Source organism: Scyliorhinus torazame, chromosome 2, assembly GCF_047496885.1.
Source record: "Scyliorhinus torazame isolate Kashiwa2021f chromosome 2, sScyTor2.1, whole genome shotgun sequence".
Taxonomy (NCBI): domain Eukaryota; kingdom Metazoa; phylum Chordata; class Chondrichthyes; order Carcharhiniformes; family Scyliorhinidae; genus Scyliorhinus; species Scyliorhinus torazame.
In genome coordinates this window covers 120,357,451-120,383,440 of record NC_092708.1, presented here as the reverse complement: position 1 = coordinate 120,383,440, position 25,990 = coordinate 120,357,451, and the positions used below count along the sequence as shown (strand labels likewise).

The window sequence follows — 25,990 nt, the reverse complement described above, 5'->3', positions numbered from 1 at the left end:
GTCATTGCAACTGTACAAGGCACTGGTGGGACTGCACCTGGAGTATTGAGCACAGTTTTGGTCCTCTTATTTTAGTGGCATTGGATGCTTTTCAGAGGAGGTTCACTAGATTGATTCCAGAGATGAGAGATTGAGCAGTATAGGTCTGAGTTTAGAAGAGGGGAGGTCAAATTGATACAAGATGATAAACGGTATGGATAAAGTAGACGTGGAGCTGCTGCTTCCTCTTGTGAGGTAGTCTAGAACAATAGGTCACAGTCTCAAGATAAGGGGTAGAAAATTTAAAACAGAGATGGGGAGAAACTACTTCTCCCAAAGGGTTGTGAATCTGTGGAATTCGCTACCGAACAGTGTGGTGGATGCTGCGAAAATGAGTAAATTTAAGGAGGCAGAACAGTGGAGATGAGGCTATGTGATCGAATGGCGGAGCAGACTTGCTGGGCCGAATGGTCTGATTCTGCTCCTATATCTTATGGTCTGCTATTAATGACTCACCTGATGAAGGAGCTGCGCTTCGAAAGCTACTGATTCCAAATAAACCTGTTGGACTATAACCTGGTGTTGTAAGACGTCTTGCTGTATTAATTATTGGATATTGTAAAAATAAATGCTGGGTCAAAGTCCTGGAACTCACTCCCCAACTACAACATATGGATTTCAGTGGGTCATGAAGGTGGCCTACTACCACCTTCTCCAAGGCAATTAGGTAAGGGTAATAAATGCTGGTCTTGTCAGCGGTGTACACATCACAAGAACAAATACAAAAAAAGAACAATTCATTTACAATTTCTAGGACTCAATTTTAGTTTAGTTGATGGTCCACTACTCGATTATACTTATCCATTAATGAGTGTCGTAATTATTCTCCTGTGACATTTAGATTGCAATTTACTGAATATTTGAGTTAATTCCTGTTTAGTTTTGTTAGCCCTGGGATATCTGTTAAGCTACCTCCAGTAACATTACAGATTTGGCATAATTGAACTAGAAATTATTAGTTTATTACTGAAAAGTAGTCATTAGTTACCAATAGTGGTAATGGTTAATGGAATGTTAGCCTTTATCACAAGGAATTGATAAGTGAGGAAATGATGCTTCACAAAGGGGAAATACCACAGATGCTGGAATTGTGCAAAGCCTTGGTTAGAAACCATTCGGGATACTGGATTCAATTTCGAACACTTTAATCTTTGGAAAGATAAACGTGCTTGTATTCCCGTGATTTTAGATATTTGAGGGTTGACCTAATTATGGTGCTTAAAAGATAAAAGGATTTGAAACATGAGATATGGAGTTACAATTCTAATGATGGATGAATTCAGAAGAGGAGCACATAATTTTTCAATTATTGCCAGGCCATTTAGAAGTAAAATCAGGAAGCAATTTTTCACACATGAGGTTGTGAAATCTGGAACCCTTTCCAAAAGAAAATATTTTGTTCAGTTGAATTTTTTAAGATTGACATTGATAAATTTTTGGTTTGGGAGTGGTATGAAAGCTATACAATAAAGTGTGCAAATGGAGTTGAGCTTCAAGGGGCTGAATTGCCTACTCGTGTTCTATGTTTGATGAGTACCATTTAACCAGGCAGCAATTTGTTTGAAAGGTCCACACTATGATGCTTAAGCAGAGTGCAGCACAAACACTTATGGTAGGATTGAAACGGGTGTTGGAAGGGGTATAGGAAGCTGTCAGTTAAAACACAACAAACATTGAAACACAGGGCATGATTCTCTTGCCGCATTACGCTCAAGCGGGTAAATCCCAGGAGATGCCTCCAGTGGGCCTCCCAAAAGCCTCCGCGCCTCGCGGGATTCCCGTGTGACGTCGGAGTCGGACCTCCGCCCAAAAAGGGCGAGCCCAAATGCCGCTTGTGGAAGTAGGTCGTAAGCCTACTTGCGACCTACCTGCCCGGGATCCACTGGCCTCCATCGACCAAAAGTGGACCAGGAGGAACGCCTCCGGGGGGTTGAGGGGGCTCCCGGACCATAGGAAACCCCTGGGCTGTCACTAAGTGCAGGGCGGCTTCTGACCCTCCCCTTGGAACGTGGGCACCTTGGCACTGCCCAGCTGGCACTTTGGCACTGCCACCCTGGCACTATCAAAGTGCCCAGATGGCACTGCCAAGTCAGCAGGAGCACAGCATGGGTCCTAGGGTGGCAGTGCAAGGGTGCCCAAGTGCCCCTAGGGGGTGTGGGGTAGTGTCCATGTGTGTAGGGGGTGACATTGCCCATGGGTGGGGGTTGTGGGGAACCCACAAGCTCACTTAGATATCAAAATGGCGGCCCGATCTCAGAGTTCAGCTCCCCAGTGCCAGAAAAAATTCTAGTGTGGGCTGAGCCGGTGATGAACTCCACAGAGCCCAGAAAAGTGACTAAGTGTCATTGAATAGCAGTGGGGAACCTACCGGCAGAGCTGGCAGGAAACTCTTTGAAAAATACACCACAGAGGCACCGGAGGAGGGACTGTACAGGGAAAGACAAAGGTTACATGTGGAATTTGACCTGCTGACCACGGGTAAGGGAGAGGCACAGTGGAGGAGGGCACAGGGAGTGCAGTATGAATATGGAGAGAAGGCGAGCCGGTTACTGGCCCAACAATTGAGGAAGAGGGGAGCGGCGAGGTAGATAGGTGGGGTGAGGGATGAGGAGGGAGAGATGGAACGGGGAGCGGAGAGAGTGAATGGGGTGTTTAAGACATTCTATGAGAGGTTGTATAAGGCTCAGCCCCCGGAAGGGAAGGAGGGAATGATGCATTTCCTGGATCAGCTGGAATTCCCGAAGGTGGAGGAGCAGGAGAGGGCGGGGCTGGGAGCACAGATTGATGTGGAGGAGGTGGTAAAGGGGATTGGGAGCATGCAGGCGGGGAAGGCCCTGGGACCGGATGGGTTCCCGGTGGAATTTTATAGGAAATATATAGACCTACTGGCCCCGCTTTTGACGAGAACCTTTAATGAGGCCAGGGAAAGGGGGAAGTTGCCCCCGACTATGTCGGAGGCGACAATATCGTTACTTTTGAAGAAGGATAAAGACCCGCTGCAGTGTGGGTCCTACAGGCCCATTTCCCTTTTGAATGTAGATGCTAAGCTCCTGGCCAAGGTAATGGCGACGAAGATAGAGGATTGTGTCCTGGGGGTGGTCCATGAGGATCAAACTGGGTTCGTTAAGGGGAGACAGCTGAACACGAACATACGGAGGCTGCTAGGGGTGATGATGATGCCCCCACCAGAGGGGGAGGCGGCGATAGTGGTGGCAATGGATGCCGAGAAAGCATTTGACAGGGTCGAGTGGGACTACCTGTGGGAAGTGTTGAGGAGATTTGGTTTTGGTGAAGGGTTCATTGGATGTGTACAGCTGCTATATAGGGCCCCGGTGGCAAGTGTGATCACGAACAGGCAGAGGTCTGACTACTTCCGTCATTATAGAGGGACGAGGCAGGGGTGTCCCCTGTCACCGTTACTGTTTGCATTCGTAATTGAGCCCCTGGCCATAGCACTGAGGGGTTCCAGGAAGTGGAGGGGAGTGCTTAGGGGAGGAGAAGAACACCGGGTATCATTGTATACAGATGATTTACTGCTGTATGTTGCGAACCCGGTGGAGGGGATGCCTGAGATAATGCAGACGCTCGGGGAGTTTGGGGAATTCTCGGGGTACAAATTGAACATGGGGAAGAGTGAATTGTTTGTGGTACATCCGGGGGAGCAGAGCAGGGGAATAGAGGATTTACCGCTGAGGAGGGTAACAAGTAATTTCCGGTACTTGGGGATCCAGATAGCCAGGAGTTGGGGAACCTTACATAGGCTTAATTTAACACGATTGGTGGAACAGATGGAGGAGGATTTTAAGAGATGGGACATGGTGCCCCTGTCACTGGTGGGGAGGGTGCAGGCGGTCAAAATGGTAGTCCTCCCAGGATTCCTTTTTGTGTTTCAGTGCCTCCCGGTGATGGTCACGAAGGCTTTTTTCAAGAAGATCGAGAAAAGCGTTATGAGTTTTGTGTGGGCTGGGAAGACCCCGAGAGTGAGGAGGGGGTTCTTGCAGCGTAGCAGGGAGAGGGGGGGGACTGGCACTACCGAGCTTAAGTGAGTACTATTGGGCCGCCAATATTTCAATGGTGTGTAAGTGGATGGAAGAAGGGGAGGGAGCGGCATGGAAGAGATTGGAGATGGCGTCCTGCAAAGGAACCAGCCTACAACCACTGGCGACGGCACCGCTGCCGTTCTCCCCGAAGAAATACACCACAAGTCCAGTGGTGGTGGCAACACTGAAAATTTGGGGGCAGTGGAGACGGCATAGGGGAATGACGGGAGCCTTGGTGCGGTCCCCGATAAGAAATAATCATAGGTTTGTCCCGGGGAGAATAGATGGGGGATTTGGAGCATGGCAGAGAGCTGGGATTGTGCAACTGAGGGATCTGTTCTTGGACGGGACGTTTGCGAGTCTGGGAGCGCTGACGGAAAAATATGGGTTGCCCCAAGGGAATGAACTTCGATACATGCAACTGAGGGCTTTTGCGAGGCAACAGGTGAGGGAATTCCCGCAGCTCCCGACGCAGGTGATTCAGGATAGAGTGATCTCAGGGACATGGGTGGGGGATGGTAGGGTGTCAGATATATACAGGAAAATGAGAGACGAGGGGGAGAACATGGTGGATGAGCTGAAGGGAAAATGGAAGGAAGAGCTGGGGGAAGAGATTGAAGAGGGGCTGTGGGCAGATGCCCTACGTAGGGTAAACTCTTCGTCCTCGTGCGCCAGGCTTAGCCTGATACAATTTAAGGTTTTGCAGAGGGCACATATGACCGGAGCAAGGCTCAGTAAATTTTTCGGGGTAGAGGATAGGTGTGGGAGATGCTCGAGAAGCCCAGCAAACCACACCCACATGTTTTGGTCATGCCCGGCACTGCAGGGGTTCTGGGTGGGGGTGGCGAAGGTGCTTTCAAAGGTGGTGGGGGTCCGGGTCGAGCCAGGCTGGGGGCTGGCTGTATTCGGGGTTGCAGAAGAGCTGGGAGTGCAGGAGGCGAGAGAGGCTGATGTTTTGGCCTTTGCGTCCCTAGTAGCCCGGCGAAGGATACTGCTTATGTGGAAGGAAGCCAAGCCTCCGGGCGTGGAGACCTGGATAAACGACATGGCAGGGTTTATAAAACTGGAACGGATAAAGTTTGCACTAAGGGGTTCGCCTCAGGGGTTCACCAGGCGGTGGCAACCGTTCATTAACTACCTCACAGAACGATAAAGGAAATGGGAAGGTAACAGCAGCAACCCAGGGGGGTGGGGGGGGCTCAGGTGGGTCCTCAGGGGTGTTTTTGTAAAGATATTGGTACTTGGCTATGTATATTGAATTGCTGATTTTATTCTTTGGGAGAGCTATTATTTTTGTTATGGCACTTGCCATTTAGTTTATAGATTATTTATTTATTTGTTAAAATACGGTCACGGTTATTTATATTGTTTTGCTGTTGTAAAAGGGGGAAAAACCTTTGTACTGTTTTGTATGGCCGAAAAAGTTGAATAAAATATATATTTTTTTTAAAGTAGAATAGCGTGTACTACGAATAGCTTCTGAGCTTATTTGAGCAGAATTGTAGCGAGCCAACATTCAGAGGTTAAAAAAAAATGGCATGGATAAGACAAACTCAGAATGCTGCCTTTAATTTTGGGCAGCTCAAGAAATTAGAATAATAGAGTTAAATGAGTTAAAAGTGCATATGGAGCAAATTGGGATGGATGAATGGCATAATTAATGATTATGTTATCGATTCAAACAAACCCAGTCTTAACTATTAGGTCCCTTCCTTGACCTCTCTATCTCCATTTCTGGCAATAGACTGAACATCATTATTCATTACAAATTCACTAGCTCACACTCTGCCCACTGTAATGACTCCATCCCTTTCTCCTAGTTTCTCCGTTTCCGCTGCATTAGTTCCAATGATTCAAGAAAACAGTGCTTCAGACATGTCTGCCTTTTTGCTCAATTGAGGATTCCCCCATTGTGATTGGCAGGGCACTGAACTGTGTCTGACCATCTCCTGCACACTTGCCCTCACCCCTTCCCCTCTCTCCAAAGCCATGACAGGGTCCCTTTTGTCCTCCCATCTCACCCCATCAGCCTCCACATTCAAAGGATCATCCTCCACCATTTCTGCCAGCTCTAGCATGATATCACCACTAAATACATCTTCCCCTCACGCGCCCCCATCAGCATTCCACACAGACCACTCCCTCCATGACACCCTGGTCCACTCCTCCATCACTCCCAACCTTTCATCCACGTCCCACAGCACCTTCCCATACAATCACAGAAGGTGAAACACATGCCCTTTACCTTCTCTTTCCTCACTGTTCAAGGACCTAAACACTCCTTCCGGCTGATGCAGCATTTCATTTGCACCTCCTTCAACTTGATCTACTGTATTCGCTACTCCAAATGTGATCTCCTCTGCACTGGGGAGACTAAACACAGACTGGAGACTGCTTTTGCGGAACACCTTCACTCAGTCTGCATGACCCCAACCACCCAGTCACTTGCCATTTAAACTCAGCATCTTGTTCTCATAGACTTCATAGAATTTGCAGTGCAGAAGGAGGCCATTCGGCCCATCGAGTCTGCACCGGCTCTTGGAAAGAGCACCCCACTTAAGCCCACTCCTCCACCCCATCCCCTTAACCCAGTAACTCCACCTCACCTTTTTGGGTACTAAGGGCAATTTATCATGGCCAATCCACCTAACCTGCACGTCTTTGGACTGTGGGAGGAAACCGGAGCACCCGGCGGAAACCCACGCAGACACTGGGGGAGCGTGCAGACTCCGCACAGACAGTGACCCGAGCCAGGAATCGAACCTGGGACCCTGGCGCTGATAAGCCACTGTGCTAACCACTGTGCTGCCCTTCTCATCCCACATGTCTGTCCTAATCCTGCTGCAATGTTTCAATGATGCTCAATGCAAACTAGAAGACAACACCTCAACTTCCGGTTCTGCACATTGCAGCCTTTTGGACTCAACCTAGAATTCAACAACTTTAGACTGTGAATGGTCCCCTCAAACTTGACCCACCCTTTTTGTTTCCTTGGCTTTCCCAAACACAGGCCCACCCCTTTCCCACATGGCCACTTGTCTTGTCCCTTGTTGAGTTTTTCTCCCACTGAGCACTGACCTTTGTTTTCCTATTAACACATTGTTATTTTACCACTATTAGCACTCTTCAGACCTTAATGGCACCATCAACACCTCCCTTTGTCTTATGTCTTTGATGTGGAGATGCTGTTGGACTGGGGTGAGCACAGTAAGAAGTCTTACAACACCAGGTTAAAGTCCAACAGGTTTGTTTCAAATCACAGCTCTGAAAGTTAATGATTCGAAACAACCCGGTTAGACTTTAACCTGGTGTTGTCACACTTCTTATTATGTCTTTGACACCTTTGTCAATCTCGCCTTAGCTCCAACCTTCTCTTCTTCCCACCTCTTCAACTATATAATTCATTACATTTCTACCTCTCTTCAGTTCTGTAGAAGGATCATATGGACTCAAAATGTTAACTCCGTTTCTCTCCACAGATGATGCCAGACCTGCTAAGTTTATCCAGGATTTTCTGTTTTTATTTTTTAAACTTTAGGAGCTTTGTTAGGTCACCATTTCTCATTTCTCGATGTGGAGATGCCGGCATTGGACTGGGGTGAGCACAGTAAGACAATTCACACCTCTTTAACCTGGGAATACCCCTCTTTCTGGATCTAAAGTATTGTCTTGCATCTTTGACTTGGTCTATACATATGTTTCTGGAACATCCCTCTTCATCCTCCTCCCTGAGGAAGGAGCAGGGCTCTAAAATCTAGTGATTTGAAACAAAACTGTTGGACTTTAACCTAGTATTGTAAGACTTCTTACTGTTCTTTTTTCTCAACAGAACCCCAGAATGTTTAGTCTTTCCTGACAGCTGTAATTTGTCAGTTGCAACATCTTGGGCAAAATTCTCCGGAAACGGCGCAATGTCCGCCGACTGGCGCCCAAAACGGCGCAAATCAGACGGGCATCGCGCCGCCCCAAAGGTGCGGAATGCTCCGCATCTTTGGGGGCCGAGCCCCAACATTGAGGGGCTAGGTCGGCGCCGGATGAATTTCCGCCCCGCCAGCTGGCGGAAAAGGCCTTTGGTGCCCCGCCAGCTAGGGAAAGAGTGCTCCCCACGGCACAGGCCCGCCCGCGGATCGGTGGGCCCCGATCGCGGGCAAGGCCACCGTGGGGGCACCCCCCAGGGCCAGATCGCCCCGCGCCCCCCCCCCCCCCCCAGGACCCCAGAGCCCGCCCGCACCGCCTTGTCCCGCCGGTAAGGTAGGTGGTTTAATTTACGCCGGCGGGACAGGCATTTTAGCGGCGGGACTTCGGTCCATCCGGGCCGGAGAATCGAGCGGGGGGGTCAACCGGCGCGATACCCGCCCCCGCCGAATCTCCAGTGCCGGAGACTTCGGCAACCGGCGGGGGCGGGATTCACGCCAGCCCCCGGCGATTCTCCGACCCGGTGGGGGGTCGGAGAATCTAGCCCCTTCTCCTGCACCTCACTGCTCTTTTTTGTAATATGGAGAATGGGCCTGTGCACTGTAATTTGCATGGTCTAAACAAGTTTATAATACTTTTGTCTGGATTTTTAGCAAAGACAATACTTGTTATATGCAAATCCTTAAACTGTTTTCTGAAAGGAACTCCTATATCTCAAGAGCCTTGTGTAAAGCAATATGCAAGACTCTGAGAATAGTTGCCAGCTTTTATTTTTCAGGGGGTGGGTTTGCTCACCATTGTTTATGTTATTCTCAATAAAGACAGCCTAATCAGGTCAAAACGGTCCTGTTAATACCACCAGCCATGCTAATATGGGCATGTTTGCCACTGTGAGAAGAAACAACAAATCTTATGGACTGTGGATTACTGTAAGAATCTAGTGACGTCAGACAGAAATTCCAAAAACGTTATTTAGATCTGACCCGGTGGAGCTATGATAATTCTAATTGTCAAGTGTGTTGAAAAAGAACCAGGATCATTCTTCAAAAACAAAACTGGTTGCCACTTCAAAAGAAACTGAAGGGTATGGGCAGCAACTTATTTAACCATTTACAATATTTATCATGTTATGGACTCAGTTGAAGAATTATTTTAAAAATTAAGCAGTTTCTTTAAAGTATTGACACAAATGTATGTATTGTTGCACCTTTGCTGGTTAGTTTTCTTGCTCAAGCTTACTTCTTGCAATAAATAAATCTATTTTTTAAAGTTGGGCTATTATATAGCTTGGCAAGTCAAGTACACAAAGATGTTTCTATACGGAACAGTCATCTTGCACGTTCCTGGCACTTGTTTCCATCTGCACTTTGAAACTAGATTTACTTCGTTCCTCTTTATAGCCTTTCTACCCAAATATAGGACAACATATGCCATTTTGATGGTCTAGAGTATGGGTGTAGAATCGTAAAAGAAAACATTTGAGGATGAGAATTAACAAGTGAAAGATTCGGTTTAGAAACCTCGCTGTGCACATGACATGCCAGGCTATAAAACAAATCATGGTTTTGGGCTGTTGGAGGCAGCACATCCCCATCAAAATCTAGAGCGGCAGAAATACAAAAGCAACATCCAGTTGGAGAGGCCTTTTTAGGTTTTCACGGGCTGAACGCCAGAAGCCCTCGAAGCCACATTCTTGAGGACTGAGCAGCTAAGTGCTTCCTCCTTGTTGCTGGGCTGTAAGGAATTTCCCTACCAAATATATTTTATTTTCTGATGTTGTGTAAACAGTCCTCAATTGTAAACATAGCTCGACCTGACCGGCAATTCACATAACCCCGCAAGTATGTAAAACAGAAAGAATTTACATGATACCAGAAGACGGATTTTCTTGTCAATAATTAGCAGCGGGCAGCCTCACTACTCACTGCACAAGGTCGCCGCCGCATGAACAGCGTCACAGTGCTTTCATCGCAATCCAAAAACTCAGACCGTCATCGACTGGCTCGCACTATTTTTCTTCCAAAGCAAATTGGCATTTTATTTCTGTCAATAATTTATGGACAACGTTTTGAGCAATCGACGTCTCAGGACCCACCGACCTTCTCCAGCTCTTCCGGGCCACATGACCGTTTATTGTCAACGAATGACAATTAAGGCAGACTACTAAAGAGTTAAATATTGAGTACGGCGCCTAGTCACTTATTTTTGGGCAGGCTATGGACTTAGAATTACCCACGCATTATCGCCAGGTACAGAGGCGATTTGCCAGTGTGGGGGTTACTAGGTTACGGGGATATGGTGGGAGTGTGGGCTTAGGCAGGGTGTGACCGCAGATGAAAGACTTAAGTTTTGAGATGTTGTAACAGTTAAAAATGTTCTCTTTGGAACAGAGGAGGTTAAGAAGTACCATAGAATCATAGAATTTATAGTGCAGAAGGAGGCCATTCAGCCCATCGAGTCTGTCCTGGCCCTTTTTGGAAAGAGCACCCTGCCTAAGCCCACACTCCCACCATATCCCCGTAAACTAGTAACCCCCACCCAACCTTTTTGGACACTAAGGGCAATTTAGTGTGACCAATCCACCTAAACTGCACATCTTTGGACTGTGGGAGGAAACCGGAGCACCCAGAGGAAACCCACGCAGACACGGGGAGAACGTGCAGACTCCGCACAGACAGTGACCCAAGCCGGGAATCGAACCTGGGACCCTGGAGCTGTGAAGCAACTGTGCTTACCACTGTGCTATCAGCGGCTCTTTTGAAGACGTTGAAGAGTTTGGATAAAGTCGGTAAAGGCTATAGGGCGGCACGGTAGCATAGTGATTAGCACTATTTCTTCATAGCGCCAGGGACCCCGGTTCGATTCCCGGCTTGAGTCACTGTCTTTGCGGAGTCTGCACGTTCTCCCCGTATCTGCGTGGGTTTCTCCAGGTGATCCGCTTTCATCCCACAAGTCCCGAAAGACGTGCTTGTTCGGTTAATTGGACATTCTGAATTCTCCCTCAGTGTACCCGAACAGGCACCGGAGTGTGGCGACTAGGGAATTTTCACAGTAACTTGCAGTGTTAATGTAAGCCTAGTTGTGCCACTAGTAATGATTATTATTATTGCCTGTGGCGAGTTTCTTAAAGTTCATTCAAGGGATATGGTATCACTGGATTCGCCAGCATTTATCGCCCATCCCTAATTGCTCGAGAAGGTGGTGGTGAACAGCCTTCTTGAACTGCTACAGTCCATGTGGTGTAGGTACACCCACTGTGCTGTTCGGGAGAGAGTTCCAGAATTTACTCATGTTACTGCAGTGATGTCAGAGTGTGGGTGGAGCTGAGCTCTGGTTCTGCTTTTTAGTTTCACTTTGAGAAAAAGCTTGGGTGTGCCTGGGTTTTCCAGTGAGCTGCAGCTGAAGTTAAACAAAGAGCTGTCCTGTTGAACTCTGCCATCCAAAGACTATCTCTGGATCATTTGGTGAATTCAGAATTATGAATACTCTCAATAGTGATTGTGAACCTAATGTGCTCCTGTTTAAAGGTTTGTTAAGTCTTTTGGATGTTAAAAAGACAGCTTAAAGGATTACTTAGTGTTGTATTCTTTGGGGGTTATCTTTGAATTAATGGTTGCTAAGATAGTCACTTTGTTTTAAAAAGGTCAACTTGAGTTCATAGAATAAACATTGTTTTGTTTTAAAAAATACTGGTCCATTTCGGTGCTCCCATACCACAATCTATTAAAAGTTGTGGGTCAGGTGAACTCCATGATACACTTTGGGGTTCTTTAAACCCTGACCCATAACAATTGTGGGCTCGAGGAGGATAAAAGTCTATCTATTGGATTGGCTTAGTGAACTTAAAGGCAGAGAGGGGTGAGCATATTGTGGTTGCTTTTCAGGTGTGGTATTTTAGTTGGAGTACGGAGTGTGTTCTGGACAATGGTTCTTTCAGAGGCTCTGAAGTTTTTGGGGGTGGAGACGGTCACACGCAGTACCTTACGGACAGAGTCTAAAAGCAGATTTCAGATTTAGATTTGGCAAAAACATTGCAGTTAACATCACCTGACAAAATGCGAAAAGATGAGGTAATTATGGCGGTGGTTAAGCATTTCAAGTTGCCTGAGATACAGTTTGACTCATTGGAAACGGCAAAAATTCAGTTAGAAATTAAACAAATGGAACATGAGAAAGAACTAAAGCAGCTTGAATACGAAAGAGAGGAAAAAGATAAAGAAAGAGAGAGAGATAGAGAGGACAAAGAAAAGGAGAGAGAAGAAAGGAGGAAAGAAAGAATAGCCCTAGCAGAACAAAAAGAAAAAGGGGGATACAGATCAGGGAAAAAGATAAAGAGAGATAGTTTGAACTTCAGAAAATGGCCATGAAACATGATAGTCAGTTAAAATTGGCAGATGTAAAAGGAAACGTACAGTTGGATGATAGTGATGAGGATAGTGAGAAAGAGCGCCATAGTCGAAGGTGGGGATCTATTTAAATATATCCAAACATTGCCAAGGTGTGACGAGACGGAGGTAGAAGCCTTTTTCATTTAATTTGAGAAGGTAGCTAAACAAATGCAATGGCCACAGGACATGTGGATATTACTGATTCAAACAAAGCTGGTAGGTAGGGCTGGTGAAGTGTTTGCATCACTACCGGAGGACGTATGAGGAAGTGAAAAAATCCATCTTAGGTGCATACGAACTAGTGCCTGAAGCTTACAGACAAAGGTTTAGAAATTTAAGGAAAGAATTTGGTCAAACATACATGGAGTTTGAAAGGCTCAAACAGAGTAATTTTGATAGGTGGATAAGGGCTTTGAAAATAGACCAAACGTATGAAGCTCTCAGAGAAATTATACTTTTGGAGGAGTTTAAAAATTCAATTCCTGATGTAGTGAGAACTCATGTGGAAGAACAGAGGGTTAAAACTGCGAGATTAGCAGCAGAAATGGCAGATGATTATGAATTAGTTCATAAATCAAAGCTTGGTTTCTGACATCAGTTTCAGCCAGTGAGGGATAGAAACTGCGGATATGAGAAATACTCAAGTGGTAAAGGTAAACGTGATCTGATGGGAGATAATAAGGATTGTGTACCTCAGATTAAAAAATAAATCCAGGAGGGTGGAAAAGAAATGAAAAGTTTCAAATGTTTTCACTGTAATAAACTAGGCCATGTAAAGTCACAGTGTTGGTGGTTGAAGAAAAGCACTGGGAAGGCTAATGTGGTAAAACAGGATAAGACAGTGGGGTTTGTTAGAGTGGTAAAGGAAAGCCCAAGGGAAGCAAAGGAGGTGCAAAAGATTGTACAGACTGTTCAAGAGGTGATTGGTAAGAAGGTGCCAGATGTCTTTAAAGAATTTACTTGTGTGGGTAACGTTTACTCATGTGTATCAGGAGGAGCAGGTAAAGAAGTCACAATTTTAAGAGATACGGGAGCTCGTCAATCTTTAATGGTAAGAGATGAGGAGTTATGTAGGTTGGGAAGAATGTTGCCAGAAAAGGAGTAGCGTTCCATTATATAAGGTAAGGTTGGAAAGTCCAGTGAAGAGTGGTGAAGTGGTAGTAGGAGTAATAGAGAAACTATTTTGTCCAGGAATACAGTTTATCTTGGGTAATGATATAGCTGGATCACAAGTGGGAGTGATGCCTACTGTGGTTGATAAGCCAGTGGAAAATCAGAAAACTGAAGTGTTGAAGGACGAATACCCTGGAATTTTTCTGGATTGTGTAGTAACAAGGTCGGAAAGTCACAGGTTAAGACGAGGAGAAATCAAAGAGTGAAGGTGAAGTTGAAGTGCAATTATCAGAAACTATTTTTGATCAGATGGTTGAAAAAGAACAAGAACAGGTGGAGGGTGAGGCGGATATCTTTAGTTCACGAAAATTAATGCAGTTGCAACAGAAAGATGTAAAAATAAAACGGATGTATCAGAAAGCATATACGGAAGAGAAATCTGAGTGTATACCAGAGTGTTATTACCGTAAAAGTGATGTCTTGATGAGAAAATGGAGATCTTTACATATGCAGGCGGATGAAAAGTGGGCAAATGTTCATCAAGTAGTATTGCCGGTAGCATATAGAAAGGAGGTATTGCGAGTTGCACATGAGGTACCAGTGGGAGGTCATTTGGGGATAAGGAAAACTAGAGCTAAAATCCAGAAACATTTTTATTGGCCTGGACTACATAAACATGTAGTTAAATTTTGTCAATCATGTCACACATGTCAAGTGATAGGGAAACCTCAAGCAGTGATAAAACCAGCGCCCATAATACCATTCCAGCATTTGAGGAACCTTTTACAAGGGCCCTAATTGATTGTGTAGGACTGCTTCCTAAAACGAAAAGTGGGAATCAATATCTTTTGACTATAATGGATTTGTCTACTAGGTTTGCAGAAGCCATTCCAGTATGTAATATTACAGCTAAAAAGGTTGTGGAGGAATTACTTAAATTCTTTACTAGATATGGACTACCGACAGAAATACAATCTGATCAAGGATCAAATTTTACCTCAAAGTTATTCAAAGAAGTTATGGATAGCTTAGGAATAAAACAATTTAAATCAACTGCGTACCATCCAGAATCGCAGGGAGCGTTAAGAATCAGAGCATCAGACATTAAAGACAATGTTGAGGGCTTATTGTCAAGATTATCCAGAGGATTGGGATAAAGGAATTCCATTTGTACTGTTTGCAATTAGGGATGCACCTAATGAGTCAACCAAATTTAGTCCGTTTGAACAAATTTTTGGTCATGAGGTAAGAAGACCACTTAAATTGATTAAGGAAAAATTGGTGGGTGAGAAATCGGAAATTACATTATTGGATTATGTGTCAAATTTTAGGGAAGGATTAAATAGAGCAGGTGAATTGGCTAGACAACATTTGAAAGTTGCACAAAATGTGATGAAACGGGTCGCGGACAAGAAATCCAAAGTTCATAGTTTTGCCAGTGGGGATAAAGTTTGTGTTGTTACGGGTGGTAGGTGAACCTTTAAAAGCTAGGTTTTGTGGACCTTATCAGACTGAAAGGAAATTAAGTGAGGTGAATTATGTGGTAAAAACACCAGATAGAAGGAAGACTCACCGAATGTGTCATGTGAATATGCTTAAAAGGTACTTTGAAAGGGAAGGAGAGAAAAAGGAGGAGGTTGTAATGATTCTAACTCAAAGTGACGAACCAAATCCAGATGACTGTGAATTTGACATACCTCAAATTAAATTGGAAAATGAGGATGTTCTTAAAAATTGGGTTAAATTGTTGAGTTATCTTCCAGAGGAAAAACGAACTGACCTGAAAGAGTTATTGATATCACATGGGCAAGTTTGTAGAGATAAATTGGGAAGTACTAAAATGGCTACACATGATGCAGATGTGGGAAATGCTGTTCCGATCAAACAACATCCATACAGATTTAACCCTTTAAAATTGGCACAGGTTAACAAAGAGATTGAAAGTATGCTTGAAAATGGCATAATTGAAGTGGGTTGCAGCCAATGGAGCTCACCCATAGTGATGGTACCAAAACCAGATGGTACCCAACGGTTGTGGTGTGGACTACAGAAAGGTTAATGCAGTTACAAGAACGGATTCTTATCCTATCCCACGATTGGAGGATTGCATTGAGAAAGTGGGACAGTCTGCTTTTATTTCCAAACTGGATTTATTTAAGGTTACTGGCAGGTTACTGGCTGGTACCTTTATCCGAAAGGGCGAAGGAGATTTCAACTTTTGTGACTCCAGATGGTATATACCAATTCAAAGTTATGCCATTTGGCATGAAAAACGGCCCAGCCACATTTCAACGGTTAACTGACACAGTCGTTTCAGGATTACCCAATTGTGCGGTATACATCGACGATCTGGTAATTTTCAACCAGACATGGACAGAACATTTAAAACATCGGATGGAGTTATTCGATCGACTTCAGGAGGCGGGTTTGGTGATAAACCTAGCCAAAAGTGAATTTGGGAAAGTCCAAGTCACTTTTCTTGAGGAGTTTCCGATACCCTCGAGACAAAGGGAAATGATGCGATTTCTTGGCATGAGTGGATTTGATCGACCATTGGTGCAAAGGTTTTGCAGCGTGATTGCTCCACTGATGGACTTGCTGAAGAAACGTCGAAAATTTCAATGGTCAGCGGACTTTCGACAGGCATTTGACTGCCTGAAAGTTGTGATAACCAATGCTCCTGTGTTGGAGAATTACAAGGGACTCTGTGATCAGATTGAACTAAAGTATCTGACTTTAAAGAAAAATGCCGAGGCGTAGAGAAATGGACGGATCATGCAGAGAATTTCTTGTTCAAAGAGACTGTCAATCGAGAAGGAGTTTCAGTAGGAGGAAGAAGAGCGAAAAAAAATGGACTATTATTATACCTGTTGGCATGTGTTGTTTTTTGAAATGATAAAGGTGAAAAATGAAACCATCTTGAAGTTGATGGCTTGTTTTTTTTTTCTTGGGGGAAGGTGTCATGAGAATGTCGCTTTAAGAAATGGTTAGCTGCTCATGTTACTGCAGTGATGTCAGAGTGTGGGTGGAGCTGAGCTCTGGTTCTGCTTTTTAGTTTCACTTTGAGAAAAAGCTTGGGTGTGTCTGGGTTTTCCAGTAGCTGCAGCTGAAGTTAAACCAAGAGCTGTCCTGTTGATCTCTGCCATCCAAAGACTATCTCTGGATCATTTGGTGAATTCAGAATTATAAATGTTCTCAATAGTGAATGTGAACCTAATGTGCTCCTGTTTAAAGGTTTGTTAAGTCTTTTGGATGTTAAAAGGGACAGTTTAAAGGATTACTTAGTGTTGTATTCTTTGGGGGTTATCTTTGAATTAATGGTTGCTAAGATATTCACTGTTTGTTTTAAAAAGGTTAACTTGAGTTCATAGAATAAACATTGTTTTGTTTTAAAAAATACTGATCCATTTCTGCTGTATCACACCTGTAGAGTGGGTCGTGTGCTCCCCATACCACAATCTATTGAATATGTTGTGGGTCAGGTGAACTCTATGATACACTTCGGGGTTCTCTGAACCCTGACCCATAACACAATCAAGCGGGCTCATTTGCTCTGGATGGTTTCAAACTTCTCTCCGGATTCTCTGATCCTGACACTAAGTGTTGTTGTCGGGACAGGATTTGTGGATTTTCACAACAGCAAAACTGTTTTGATTTCGATTTAGCGACTGTGGAGTGGGTAACACCAGCACCATGTAGAACACAATCGATTCCAATGAGAAAAGGTGCGGGATTCGCCGGGTTCATGACACTGGGAGGCTGACAAACTGCAGCCGCATATACACATTACACTCCCCAGACACACTCATCCCAGCCAACAAGATGACACTGATTTCGGTGGTGCGCGCCCATCCCACTGATGGGTCAGCTAGGGTCAAAGGGCAATTGGGGTGTGCCCTGGGGACATCCATTAGACCTGTGGCCCTAAGTTCACAGTGAGCAGTCAGCGGTGTGTGCAGTTACATGGCTGCCTTGCAGGCCACAGCAATTAATTTCCGTCTCCGTCCCCACCCACTCCCCCCCCCCCCCCCCCCACCACAGCCCACCTCCTGGCCACTCCCCACTACTCCTCCCAGCCCTCTGGCAAAGCCCCCCCCCCCCGGCCAGCGGCACAACTGTCAGCAAACTACAGCAATGTTGGACACTTTCCGTACCACCTTTCTCCCTCAGCAGCCACGCGCCTGTTCCACGATTCTTAAAAGCACAAATGAACCTCGCCATCGGGAATGCGTCCCAGTGGAGGCGGAGCATCGTGGAGGCCCCAGAGAATACTGGGTCAGGCCCGCTAATGATTTGCCAACGCCATTTACTGTACGTGCATTTTGGAACGCATCGACGACGCTGTCGTGGCACTGGACAATTGCAATTTGGCGTGAAACCGGTGTTCGTCACGATCTAGCCGTCAAAACCGATTCTCTGCCCAATCGCGTTTCCCGATTCCGCCGTCAGCCGACGGAGAATCCCACCCAAGAGTGTCGTTGGAGCTGCACTCATCCAGGCAAGGGGAGAGTATTCCATCACGCTCCTGACTTGTGCCTTGTAGATTGTGAACAAGCTTTCAGGAGTTAGGAGGTGAGTTACACACCACAGCACTTGCAGTCTCCGATCTGCTCTTGTAGCCACCTATTTTTATGGCTCATTCAGTTCCTGGTCAACAATGACCCCCAGGATGTTGATATCGGGGGATTCAGCAATGGTAATGACATTGAATGTCAAGGGGCGATGATTAGATTTCTGTTGTTGGAGATGGTCATTGCCTGGACCTTGTGTAACACGTGTTAGTTACCACTTGTCAGCTGAAGCGTGGATATTGTCGAGGTCTTGCTGCACTTAGGTCAGTAACCAGTGGTTACAGATTTAAAATAATTGACAAAATGATTTAGGTGGGAGATCAGAATTTGTTTTTTCATTTAGTTACCGGGATTTGGAATGTTCTAATTGAAAAGGTAGTGGCAGCTGAGTTGAATCTTGAGGATGAAAAACGTATAAGGTTGGGGACAAAACGTGACAATGTAGGACTAAACACAACCACTCCTTCAAAAAGCAAGTGCAGACATGAAAAGTTGAATGGCCACCAACTGCGCTGTAAGTTTCTACGATTGATTCTATGAAATCTCATTTATTTTTAGTCTTTAGAAACATGATGAAGCAGTTTGATGGGGTTGCTGTAGAGAAAATGGTTTTGCTTGTGGTGAGTCCAAAACTCTCGGAATACAATGGGCAGACTTTTACATTCCCTGCAGTCGAATTGTAGGCGGGGGTGGCCATAAAATTCTTTTGGGTGCCTGCCCGCTCTGAACTCTGCAGTTTTACTGGGACAGATGAGGCCTACACTAGCACATCTGCCCTTGCTCCAAAGGAGGCCCTTAAGTAGCCTGTTAGTGACCACTTCAGGGCAGTTTACCATCCAGCCTCAATTTTCAAGTTGGCGGAGGTGTTCCGGGGCAGGGGGAAGCTCTAAAAGTAATCTGGTTCAGGCCTCAGACTGGGGGCTGCCTCCATCAGCAGCCTCATGTTAACATCGGGCAACCACTCAAAAGGTATGTCCTCTCTAGGTGCTCACTCCCACCTAAAATCTCCAATAACAATCTGCCAGCCCCCTGGGCCTCGCCTCCCTGCCCCACCCACACTTACCTGGCCTTGGACTCTTGGGACTGAACCGCTGCAGCTTCTGATGCTGCAGGGACTAGGGAGCTGCGGCCAATAATATTGGTCGGCTGCGGGGCAGGCAGTATTGGCAGGGATGTGTTCGCCGCCAACTCCTTGGATGGCTGGAAGGGAAACCTCGCCATCCTAAAAATCTCAGCCAAGAGAAAATTCAAAAGAAGCTTCTTTACTCAAAGAATTGCAAGAATGTGGAAAAAGGAGTATTGGGGCAAACAGCATGGATGCATTTTCTTTTAAGATTTAGAGTACCCAATTCACTTTTTCCAATTAAGGGGCAATTTAGCATGGCCAATCCACCTATCTTGCACATCTTTGGGTTGTGGAGGCGAAACCCACACAAACACAGGGAGAATGTGTAAACTCCACACGGACAGTGACCCAGAACCGGGATTGGACCTGAGACCTCGGCGCCGTGAGGTAGCAATGCTAACCACCGCACCACCATGCTGCCCCAGCTTGGGTGCATTTAAGGTGAAGCTAGATGAATACATGAAAGCGAAAGGAATAGAAGAATGTGCTGATTGAGTTAGACAAAGTAGACTGGGAGGTGGCTCCATACATCAGTTGAACCAAATAGCCATTTTTGTGCTGTGCACTTGATGTCACTATGAGTTGAAATCATTCAGCATTAGCAATAACACCTACTACCTGTTATTTTAACAGAGGTGTTAATTCATTTATTTGGTTTGATTAATGATTTCATCAAGCAAGAGAACAGAAGATTTTCATATGCTTCTTTGCACTGAAGGTTGTGAGCGCAGCCCCACTCAAGTCTTGAGCACAAAAGCTATTCTGACACTTTATTGCAGTAATGACAGAGTGCTGTACTGTTAGACGTTCTGTTTTTCACATATGCTGAACCCAAACCCCATTTGCCCTCAGGGGAATTGAAATATCCTATTTTTTCCAGATACCACAGTTTTGTTTATCCATGGAGTATACTGCTGACACCATTAAGCAGGCTTGTAGAAATTACCAAGAGGTCTTTAACATTAACAAACTATGTACATATTTATCATAGAGGGGACATGTATGGAGCGGATTCCCTGGCATGTCGCTACATGTTACTGTCTAGGTCTACACTGCTGACTTCAGCTCTCGGTCAGGTGCCTCCTTACATCATGGGTATATGGTACTGTACTCAGCCCCAGGTTAACCCTTAATGTACCTGATCCTTCTATTGTACCTCCCCCAAAAGTCTTTATCCCCTGTACAAACGCTAACTGTAGTTCCTTCAGTTGTCATAAAACTTGTGTTGCAACTACAACTACTCCAAATCTAAATTACTGTGTGTTTAAAAATCTAACATTAATAGCATGCATTAACAGAATTCATATTACTTCAAGTCTTTGAAATCAGGATTTGTAGTGTCTGGAGGACCTGCACCTTCCATGTAATAAGTGGCCTCCTTATTCTTCCCCCCAAAATGTGCTACCTCATGTGCTACCTTATTTGCCCATTCTGTAAACTCATTAATATTGTTATAACCCTACAGAAGACCCAGGGCTCTGCAACATCAGAGTCCCTGTGGCCTCACCTGAATATGATCTACCCAGATGAGGGGTAGGGCTAATCCCACTGTTCCTAGGACTGCTGGGAGATAAAAACCCCGGCACAGGTGAGGGCCGGGGTGGGAGACCCTTCGGGAAGTAGGAGTGTATAGTAACTGATGTGTTAGGCAGGTCGGTTCGGTGTGGACTGCACTTGATGCAGCGATGCGAGGAACAGACCTCTGACACTGTAGAAGATCCAACACCGTTTTATTGAACGATAGAACTAACATACATATTTAACTGTGGGTCGACACTATACTGAACTGACTGGAGACCTTGTACTAGCCTGACCAGACTTACTAGCTACCGCATGGTGTTTGCACTGTGCTAGCTCGTGGACTCTGACTGTCTCAGTGGCTGGGTCCAGAGAGAGCGGGAAACCTAGTGCCCTCTGGCTTTATAGTGGTAGTGTCCTGTCTGGTGATTGGCTGCACTGTGTTGTGTGCTTACTGGTCATCCTGTGTGTCAATCACTGCCTGTCTGCACTTCGTTATATACATGCGTGGATATTATGACAGTAACCTGAATAAAACCAAATTTTTCTACAGACATCGCTTTCGAGTGGTCGCTTGCCTGATACTTTACACTGGTGACGAGGATGGGATTGGCCGGGCTGGCCTTGGTCCCATCTCCATGTGGATTTTACAGGATCTTCCCAGGGAGCCTTGTATCCGAGGGTGGGCGTGCACTCTAAATGGCTGGATGTACACCGGATGATGACAACTACATCACGTGCCGCCACTGAACGACTCCAGCAGACCTTTAGCATTCACGGACTCCAATAGCTCCTTGTGTTGGACAATGGCACCAAGTTAGTTCATTGTTTGGAGTTTGTGGATTTTTTGAAGTAAAATGGAGTCTGTCATGTCTGCACTGCGCCTTATCACCCGTCCTCGAATGGGTTGGCAGAACGTGCTGTACAGACGTTCAAACTGGAGATGAGAAAACAGACCATGGGCTAACCAGAAACCTGCCTTGCTCGTTTTCTGTTCTACTATAGGATCACGCCGCATGCTACCAGCGGGGTGACTCCCACAGAGCTTTTGATGGGTCGACACTTGCGCAGAGGGTTGAGCTTCGTTTCACCGGGGATAGGATCAGTGACCAGCAGGAACAGTCCAGTGCGCTGTGAGCCAGGCCCATGAGAGAATTCACCGCTGGCGACTCCGTTTACATCCGGCATTTTACTGACGGGGCATTATGGACTCTGGGAACAGTCATAAAACGCACCGGGTCGGTCTCGTATAGGGTGTGGGTGCAAGGGAAGGACTCAAATAGGCACGTGGACCATCTCCGGAGCCGGGTGAAACACGTACCCGAGGACTGACCACAGATCCTGAGCCCGGTGGTGTGCCTCCGTCCGGAGCAGTTGCTGGTGGTACCCAGTTAGACAGCTGGACCCGGTGACTCAGAAATGCAGGACATCAACCAGTCTGACCAGGAGTCGGACATGGAGCTTTTGCCAACGGACAACGTCACAGGTCCAGGGGTGAGGCAGCAGAACCTCCCATACGTTCGACCAGAAAGCAATGCTTCCCGGTCCATTACACTCCTTCGGGTCTGGAGCAGTCGGGTGCCGGATAGTCAGCCTTTGGTGAAGAGAGCAAAGGGTTTCCCCCCTTCCGTCGACATGGTCAAGCTATCGACGGGGGGGGGGGGGGGGGGGTGCCATAACCCTACAGGAGACCCTGTGGCCTCGCGTGAATACAATGAACCCATATGAGGGACAGGGCTAACCCCACGGATCCTAGGACTGCTGGGATATAAATAGCCCCGCCCAGGTGTGGGCCGAGTGCAGGAGACCTTTGGGACGTGTCTAGTAACCTGAATAAAACCAAATTGTTCCAGACATTGCTTGAGTGGTCGCTTGCCTGAGACTTTACAAAAATCCTCCTGTAATTTCTCTAGTCCTTCTCACGATTGGCTAATACCACCAACCCCCACTTTAGTGTCAACTATGAATTTAGAAATTGTGATTTTGATCCCAAAGTCCAAATCATTAATATAAATTTTGAACAGTAGTGGTCCTAGCACTTATCCTTGTGGAACACCACTTCCCACCTCCCTCTGCTTTAGGTCTTGAAGCCAACTAGCAATCCATTCTGCCATTTGTCCCTAACTCCGCATTCTCTGACTTACGAATCTGTTCAAGGGAATCTTATCAAAAGCCTTTTCAAAATCCAGATAAATTACATCTGCTACATTACCATTGTCTACTCTCTCTGGTCTCAGTAATTTCAGTAAGGTTAATGAAGCAAGGTTTTCCTTTTTTGAAGTCCATGCTGACTCTTCTTTATTATATTAGTCACTTCTAGGTGACACTCCTATTCTCTCCTTTAGTAAGGTTTGATTATTTTTCCTATCACTAATGTTAAACCGACTAGTTGATAACTTGCTGGACAAGTTCTGCCCCTCTTCCCAAATAGGAATTACACTCCATGTGGAGTTTGCACATTCTCCCCGTGTTTGCGTGGGTTTCGCCCTCACAACCCAAAGATGTGCAAGGTAGATGGATTGAACACGCTAAATTGCCCCTTAATTGGAAAAAATGAATTGGGTACTCTAAATTTATATTTTAAAAATATAGGAATTACATTAGCTATCTTGCCAATCCTCTGGCATATACCTTTTCAAATGGATTATTAAGTATGAATAGTACCTCTGCTATCTCTCCCCTAGATTCCTTCAAAATATGTGGCGGCACAGTAGCACAGTGGTTAGCACTGTTGCTTCACTGCGCCAGGATCCCAGGTTCGATTCTTGGCTTGGGTCACTTTGTCTGTGTGGAGTCTGCACATTCTCCCCGTGTCTGCGTGGGTTTCCTCCGGGTGCTCTGGTTTTCTCCCACAAGTCCTGAAAGACGTGCTGTTAGGTGAATTGGGCATTCTGAATTCTCTCTCTGTGTACCCGAACAGGTGCTGGAATGTGTCGACTAGGGGCTTTTCACAGTAACTTAATTGCAGTGTTAGTGTAGGCCTACTTGTGATAATAAAAATTATTATTATTATTATTATTATTAATAATCCATACAGACCATGAGCTTTATCCGTTTTAAGTGTGTTTAGTTAATTTAATAAACCCCTTTTTTATTTGAAATGCATTTATTTCATGACCCATCATTATTCAATGTCATGCCTCCTTGTACTAGCTCCCTGTTAAATGTGCGGCACAGCAGCACAGTGGTTAGCACTGTTGCTTCCCATCGCTAGGTTTGATTCCCGGTTTGCATCACTGTCTGTGCAGTCTGCCCGTTCTCCCCGTGACTGCGTGGATTTCCTCCGGATGCTCCGATTTCCTCCCACAAGTCCCGAAAGACGTGCTGTTAGGAGAATTGGACACGAAGGGCAATTTCCACTGTCTCTGCTCCTATTTGCTTTAGCAATAGAATCGCAACTGCTGGCCATAGTGTTAAGATCTTCCAGTAAGTGGAGTGGGATAAATCGGCCCGCATTGTGGAAGAAGATGGCAGAGGCATCATAGTGTTCGTGGTCAATGGTTTTTATTAGTGAACACATGTGCTCCCACCTACCCTACACCCACTCTCTTCCCACCTCTACCACCTCTCCCCATTCTCCCCATCTCTACCAAACCCCCACCACTCAACACCTCCCTTCCCCATACCCATTCCCCCCCCCGCCCGTGCCCTCTGTGATCCTTGACCCGCTTAGTCTTTTGTACTCTACCACTGCATCTAGGTGTGTCGCGTGATGCACATCACAGATGGAGGCAGCCTCTGCCTACCCTGCCCCGTGGCCTTCGATACCCCTGGTGGTCGGCTTCTGGGGGTCCTGGATTCAGAGGCATACTTGCCGGCGGCACATGTCCTGCCGTGCCACCCTATTCCAGGCGCTGACCCCGAGACGTGCCGTTGTCAGGGAGGTGGGTCACGGAAGGCTGGTACCCGCCATTACCTCTCCAGGTTGACACCTAGCACCCCCTCCTCCTGGTCCATGCCCATAGGGCGCTGGGGTTCACGTCGGGACGGAGGGACAGCTGGATTGAGCCCCGGCTTGAATCATCTGGCTCTGCCAGCCCTGGCGGCTGCCCAATGTCTGTAGCATGGTGTTGACTCCCTCAGTGAAGCTCCCCAGTGACCGGCACATGCTCTGCAGAGCTTCGGCTATGCCCACCTGAAACTGGGATATGCTCCGCAGACCCTCATCAAGGTCCACCTGGTACTGGGTGACGTCCCCCAGTGACTGGGACATGCAGTCAAGGCGCTCAGACATGGCCGTCACTGACTGAGCGACGCCTTGGACACCACCACCCGTGCACCAAGCTCTCCACTACAGTCTCCACCCTAGCAGTATTGGCCTTAGTGCTACACATTGCAGGCACCATCTCCTGCGCCTGTAGCCAATCCTCCAATTGGCTACAGACCTGCTGAATTGTCGCTGATATCCCCATCTGAATATCACGTCCACACCCTAGCGTCTGCATCAGCTCCAGGATAGCCGGGTCCAGAGTCTCAGCATCTGACTGGGACCCAACTGGGTCCTGGGATCCAGAAAACCTCCGACTGATGTCTCGCTGGGACTTACCTACCTCCACCTAATGTGCATCAGAAGCTGTGTAGTGTTCACCAGAATGTGCCCCAGAAGCCTGTCTAGTACATTCTCCCGCCGAGGTGTGTGTCTCTGCACTGGTGGAGGGTGTGGGTGATAGATGTGATGGGGATAAAGTGGTGATCTCGGGAGTTCTCCTCCAAAGTGTTCTCATAGGATGCAGGGGGAGGACCACCTTGTATGGTCCGGCAGAGTCGGATGCGAATTCTGCGGGAGAATAGGCATGTAGTCAGTGGGAGGGATGGGTCAGTCTATTTGATAACAACAACTCACATGTGACAGGTGATCTGGATGGGGCCGGTGGATCCTCACCTCCGATCTCCACTGCGGTGACGGATCTGTTCTTGGCTACCCCCGTAACCCCAGATCCCTCTCTTTATAGGGTGTGGGACTCGTATGTCCGGCACCCTGCCGGCCACCTGGGCCCTCACCCTCCTGTTGTGGGCCAGCTTCTCCTGTGGGGTCACAGAGGGGGCATCGTGAGCCACACGCATCTTTGATCATGAGGGGTGCGCTGGGAGTCTTGGTGAGGGAGTGATGGGCCGTATGACGGGGGAGATGGGCCGTATGGGGGAGTTGAGGAGGAAAGGGGGGATGCAGATTATGGGGGAGGGGGCGGGTAGTATGGGGGTGGTGGGAGCATGGGGTGTGACTGGCACTGCTGGCCATGGGTGGGCATGGAACGGAGCTGAGTGAGGGCAGTGCCATGC

General features: G+C 46.6%; 1 protein-coding gene across 4 annotated transcripts in view; it reads right to left on the bottom strand.

Moving 5' to 3' along the window:
• LOC140391496 (ferroportin-like) overlaps positions 1-25,990 on the bottom strand; it is a 126,265-nt gene that overhangs the window by 52,932 nt on the left and 47,343 nt on the right. Inside the window, exon 1 of one of the 4 annotated variants that reach the window (XM_072476037.1) lies at positions 9,920-10,130. The exons of 2 other annotated variants lie outside the window; for them this stretch is intronic. The gene's annotated coding sequence lies outside the window, so the exon portion shown is untranslated. Of the gene's footprint in view, positions 1-9,866; positions 9,887-9,919; positions 10,131-25,990 lie in introns of those variants that run through there. One more of the 4 variants, XM_072476054.1, reaches the window with a different exon arrangement.